The following is a 6,219-nucleotide window of genomic DNA, read 5'->3' as shown; positions in this document are numbered from 1 at the left end:
TCTCATCTATCAAAGTTTTTCGAAAGTTCTTGTCCAACTTCTGCCATTCTTTTATCTCTACCTAGAATATGATACACCACCTACTTATGGACTCAAAATGGAACAGACACCAAAAATATGTCTGTTTCTTAAGTAGGAATATTCAGCAGACTGGAGTGAGAAATTGTGGGGTTTTTATGTCCTGTAGTCAAATGTATTATTAATGCAATTATTAGGGATGAGAGTCATAAGGATGTTTTGCAAAATTATTCCCTTAATGATTCTTTTGGTCTTGGGTTTTTTTTGGGGGGGGGACAAATTATGAGATAATTACAACAGAAGAGTATTGCATTCACACAGAACATGAACATATCCCTACTTGTAGTATTCCTTACACCAAGAACGAAATCTATAACAATAGGTCCACATCAACAGATAATAACGTTATTTTTATTGCATTGATTTGGAATATCTGTCAATGTTTATAGCGTTCATCTGGAAAAATCACTCTGAAAGAGATTCCAATCCAACGAACTCCATGCCGTTATCGTAAAAGTTATGTGGACTATCCTTTTTAAGGCCCGTTCATACTAAGACCGATGCTACATTAGCATCCACACCAATGGACAATAACTATTTAATAATATAGCTGCAAGCAGCGATTACTGGGGTTCAAGCACTTTAAGACATTTAAGCACATAAGGACAAGACATTGTGTATTATTTAACAAGCCTGTAGCCAGATAAATCAATGATTAAAAAGAGCATTTTTGTCAATTGCATTTATCATAGAAATATTATGTTTATTAACATTTGTGGCTGTTATAGCTACACCTACGGTCCGATCTCCATAAAACTTTGTATGATTATTTAGAATCATCTGTCGCATGTGCTCATCTAGTTTGGTGAAGTTTTGAGTTTTCGTTTAGAATTTATAGGCTTTTGGGTATATTTGACCACGCCCCCTTTTCTAAAATGACCCCGTTATAGCTACTCAAAAGGAAATGTTCAACATTTATTTTTTTGATTATTGATCTAGAATTCAGAGAATCATGCTGCAGTGCTTATATTGAGGTTGAGCTAGTTCGCAAAAGTAGTTTAGGACTAGTTCGCAAAAGTTTTTTTTTTTAAATAATCGAGAATATTTAATGAATGATTTGAATGACAGCAGAGGTTTTTCAATATGAGGATATCTATCAAATGATATGAATATTGTATGGGTGTGTGAAACGCCACCTGAATACAGAGGCATAAAACTCCACATCAGTTTTATGTGGAGTTTTACCTTGTGGCCGATTTCTTTCAAAATTATTACAGACCCCTAGGGCCATGAATTGAACATGCCCACCGAGTTTCGTTCCGTTCAGCCTCTGTTAACCTTGTTTAATAGGTGATAAAAATTCACTGGCTGATGGCGGTCATGTTTTTTTAGATACATGAATATCCTTGTGGCACTTTGGACAAAGACACTGCATACCAATTTTCAAGTCGATCAGAATAATGGGTGCGTAGTTATAGCCATTTTTGTTTTTCCCTGTTATAGCGCCACCAAGTGGCCAAACTCCACGTTTTTTTTATTGTGACTTCAGATTGAGCTTTTACATACGTGTTCCAAGTTTGGTGAAAATATCTCTTTTCATTCAAGAGTTACATGCTTTTTAGTTTAAAAAAAACGTTTTGGCGTCCCGTCGCGACGTTGAGTCAAAAGCTAATCTTTTTTGATAATTATTGATATTCACTCTCCAGGTTCTGATCAGGAAAAAAATCTTGGACTAGTTCGCAAAAGTAGGTTTTTCAAAAAAATCCTAAATACACGAAAATTTCCACGATCGAATCCGAGGCATGCGTTTTGTCTGTCGCGAGCCAAAGATTCCAGTGGAATAAGACACTTGAGCCTGCGACTAACGGTTTAGAGTTATGAGTGATTTCGTACTTTTGATTGCTGTAGCGCCACCATCAGGCTGATTGGGGTGAGCCTTGGTGACATTGTAGACAGTGTGAGTACTACCCTCCCTCTAAGTCTCTACGACTTACGTTTTGGTCTGCCCGATCACTTTTAATGGAGAATGCTGATCCTTGACCATTCTAACAATTACAATAGGGTTTCAGCCCTTAATAAGCACGTGCAGCAATAAATGTAGTCTGCCATTTTAAACGCTCGAGCTCTATAAAGTCGAATAGATTCTGATAGACTGTCAGTGTTGTTGTTTTTTTCTTTCATCAGCTGGATATAATAGTTCTGAAAGTGGTTATAACGATATAATTTCTCATTTTAAAACCTAATTGTTTGCTGAAGTCATGTCAACTACACACAGCGGGCCATAACGTATTTCTGTGAAGCTATTAGCAGCACACACTTTTACAGTCGGTTGGGTTTTTATCATGGTTTTTATTCCCAGTCGATATTATTATCACTTATCAGCTGGAAAGAAGCGCTCTCGACATTGTCCCAAAGACATCTTTCCACCACGTCATTATTACAGTTGTGATCTGGTTTGGAGTCCTCTAAGCAGGGACACACTACACGACTAGTTGAAACATTCTAAGACTGAAATCAACACACTTAGTTAGAACGACTTTTATAACCAACCATTACCGTTCTTGGTGTGAACGGGACATTATGCTAGTCTAGACAGTTTGAGGTCTGACACGAACGATAATTTACCCACAATGAATGGGAGAAAACGGCACTGTTTATTGTTTGTCACGTGTATGTCTATGGCGAATGTTTTGCTAATCAGGAACTGTGAAGTTTGAAAGAGATTTCTCACACAGCATCTCTTCATAATCATCTCTGAAGTTTCAGACAGTGGTGCTTTTTCATTTATTCAGTCTGAATACTTTTATTTTGCTATCCACCGTCCATTAACTTATCCTAAAGCTGATGCAGAGTGAGATAACACATATTTTATATATTCATTCATTTGCAAATAATGACTTAAGTCGTTCATTTGTCTTTTATTGCTTTGTCCATTTGTTCGTGTTACACAGGAAGTGAGGAAATCTGTCATCTCACAAAACTGTAAAGCTCTATAAGAAGTTACTTATCTTTTGCATAAATTATTATGAAGCCAAATGAGTATCAGGAGATGACATACGGTTTTGTTGTGTGTATATTTGGAAATCAACAGTATTTGTGTTTTGAAATAAATATTGTTTTTCTTCTGAAGATCACTGCAGATATTTTGACTGTCACGATTTTCACTGAATAGATTTTTATTATTTTTAATTTAATTTAATTTTACTTTACACAATGGACAGTAAATGACAGCCCCAGAATTAACTACAATGCTTCATTTTATCTGTAGACCTGTATACTTAAATCATGATCTGTTCTTCACATAAAGCTATTGTATGATTAAGAATATAGAGCAAAAGTACTTTTAAGATATGTTTATGATAGAATAGAGCTTTTTGTCATTTTGGGACTTTACAGCCCTGGTTCTCATTCACTTTTTTATACTTGAAAAGACTGAGCTGAATATTTTTCAAAAATTCACCTTTGTGATAAACATAAGAATGAAAGTCATGGGTTTGGAATGACATGAGGGTGAGTGAATGTTTTCTATCTCTCTCTCTCTCTCTCTCTTTAAATGGTTACAGTAATGAAAATTGTGTGGTGTTGATGTAAAAAAAAAAAAAAGTGAGTGCACAGACTGTCATTCTCTGTGTGGTTGCTTTGAAGAGTGAGAGAGCATCGAGTGTGAAAGCAGCAATTCAGGACCCTGGAGAGCAGCACTGAAGCTTTCAGATGAAACAATGGGAGGACGCTGGGAGAACACAAGGTCCCTACTTGAGAGGTACTATGATTTTACCATGATTGAGAAGTGTCGTTATGTATGAAATGAAGTGCAACGACGGCAATATGAAATGTTCAATAAATAATCAAAACAAACAAAATAAAAAGAATTGAACTGATATGTGGACACGTGTGCGTATATCTACTGCTTTATATTTTAAAAAAAATACAATAAAAACTCTAGTATTGTGTAATCTGCTCAAGACACATTCTATTAATGTTGAAAACCGCTGTGCAAACTTTGTGGAAACTGTGATATAGATGAACAGAAAGTTAAAAAGAAAAGCATTGAGACTTATGCAAATATCTTTACCTGTCACTATTGATCAATTTAATGCATCCTTGCTTAACAATTTGATTTCTATGAATTTCTCATATTTATTTAAAAAAATCCTACTAACCTAACATTTTTGAACTTTTTGAATTAGCAATTTTTTTAGTAAGATGATTATAATATTCTTAATTTTAATTTATATGAAAATATATATTTTATTTTCGAGTTACATTTTTCTTCAAATTGCTTATTGGGTGATCATTTTCTCATACGTGGATGCAACTCCAACTAATCTCATTTCAAATTGTGCTTTTGATAAATGGAGTTGTTAATGTTTGTTCATGTAAATAAATGATAATGTTTATAATTAGTACTGATTAGTGAGTCAACACTTGAATGTCAAGTGTAATCAATATGCCGGTCGCATTTAACAGATCTAGCCAACAGTATATGAGAAGGTCTAGCTGAACAATAGATTTATTATATTATTTATTATATTTAACAGGCTGCTGATTACTGTCTTAAATTCCAATGTGATATTTAAGTCCATTGGTACAGAAACACAAATACACACACACAATTTTCTGCACGTTTAATGATTGTTTAGATATGATTTACGTGACATTGCATATACAGGATATGAATGTGAGTGTATCAAGTGTCTTTACACCATATAAAACTTCATAATAGTTTTCAATACAAATATAGATCATAAAAACCTATTAGGTGGGACCATTGATTTGACCATTACAAGGTTATATTTTGATAAGTTATACATGAAAATCTGCATTTTCAGGCATATTTTTAGCTTCTCTTTTTTAAATGGAACTTCTGGAAATTGAATTCAAGAAGTTCATGTTAGACTCGAGGATGGAGTTTATGGTGCATTTTCACAAAAATGCAGTGCAGTTTCATAACGTCACAGTCAGAATACGGCCCCTCGCTGGGTTTAAATGTGTTGCTTATTTGTTCTTGGAAACAAATATGTCACTACGTACTAATTTAACCCAGCAAAAGAACAGCTTCTGACTCGACGTTGTGTGTGATAGAGGAGTATATATGAGTTGAACGGTCCCATCAACAAGTCAGAGCAGGTGTGCGCGAAGGAAAGACTGTATTAATGAATAAACAGCTGTGCAAACTATACAATAAAGCTTTTCATTCTCCTACGCTGTATGGATAAATAGATTTATAAATAAATTTTTTTGCTGCTTTTCTGTAATTTCTGTGTCTAAGCACAGAATGACATCATTACCAATAAAACAGATATGTAGATACTTGTAATTAAAAACTAGTTTTGTAATTCAAAACTGAACGAAGAAAATAGAAGCATAAATATTAGTATTGTACATCTGAGATATACTCCTGATAAAAGCTCTTTATAGGTATCTGCACATAAACATATGAATCTCTCATGACATGCAATACAGAAAACATGAATTCTGAGTGGCAAACACAAACATAATCCACCAGATCATTTTAAAACACAAATGCCCCCCCCCCCCCCCCCAAGATTTTAATATAATAGTTTAATAGACATTTTAAGTGATACGTTTTTAAAAATATACAATTTATCAGTCATAGCCTTGTAGTATACAACATTTGATATTTTCTCAGAGGTTTGATGTGCACCTGGTTTTCACATGAAGCTACCTGAGCACCAGGCTTGATCACAGTAACACGCTACAGAGTCGCTCTATAGGACCAGACACAATAAAAAAAGTTGATTTAAGATGATTAGCTGGGTTAAAGCCAACCCCTGGCTCTAGTAGGTAAACTATCTCACCACCCTCTTTCAAATTTTTTTGCTTTGTGTTCCTGTAAAAAGTTGTTTTAAAGAAAAAGCATTAGAAAAGTAAGAAAAAAAAGTGTAAACATTTTGATTACTTTTAAACTTTGAAGGAATAATTCACCCAAAAATGAAAGTCTGCTGAAAATGTACTCACCCTCAGGCCATCCAAGATGCAGATGGCTTTGTTTCTTCATCAGAACAGATTTGGAGAAATTTAGCATTACATCATTTGATCACATCTCATGAAGTTTGCCAAAATATTAAAGTTAAAGTTAATAATCCATAATAATGCTTCCTCCAGTGAAAAAGTCCATCCCCGTTGTCCTCTAACATCAAAATCCACCTACACTTTTGTTTACAACTGTTTACGCTTGTA

This window comes from Sinocyclocheilus grahami, unplaced genomic scaffold (assembly GCF_001515645.1).
Source record: "Sinocyclocheilus grahami isolate Dianchi unplaced genomic scaffold, SAMN03320097.WGS_v1.1 scaffold14.1, whole genome shotgun sequence".
Taxonomy (NCBI): domain Eukaryota; kingdom Metazoa; phylum Chordata; class Actinopteri; order Cypriniformes; family Cyprinidae; genus Sinocyclocheilus; species Sinocyclocheilus grahami.
The sequence above is the reverse complement of the archived record's forward strand: the minus strand, read 5'-3'. Positions refer to the sequence as shown.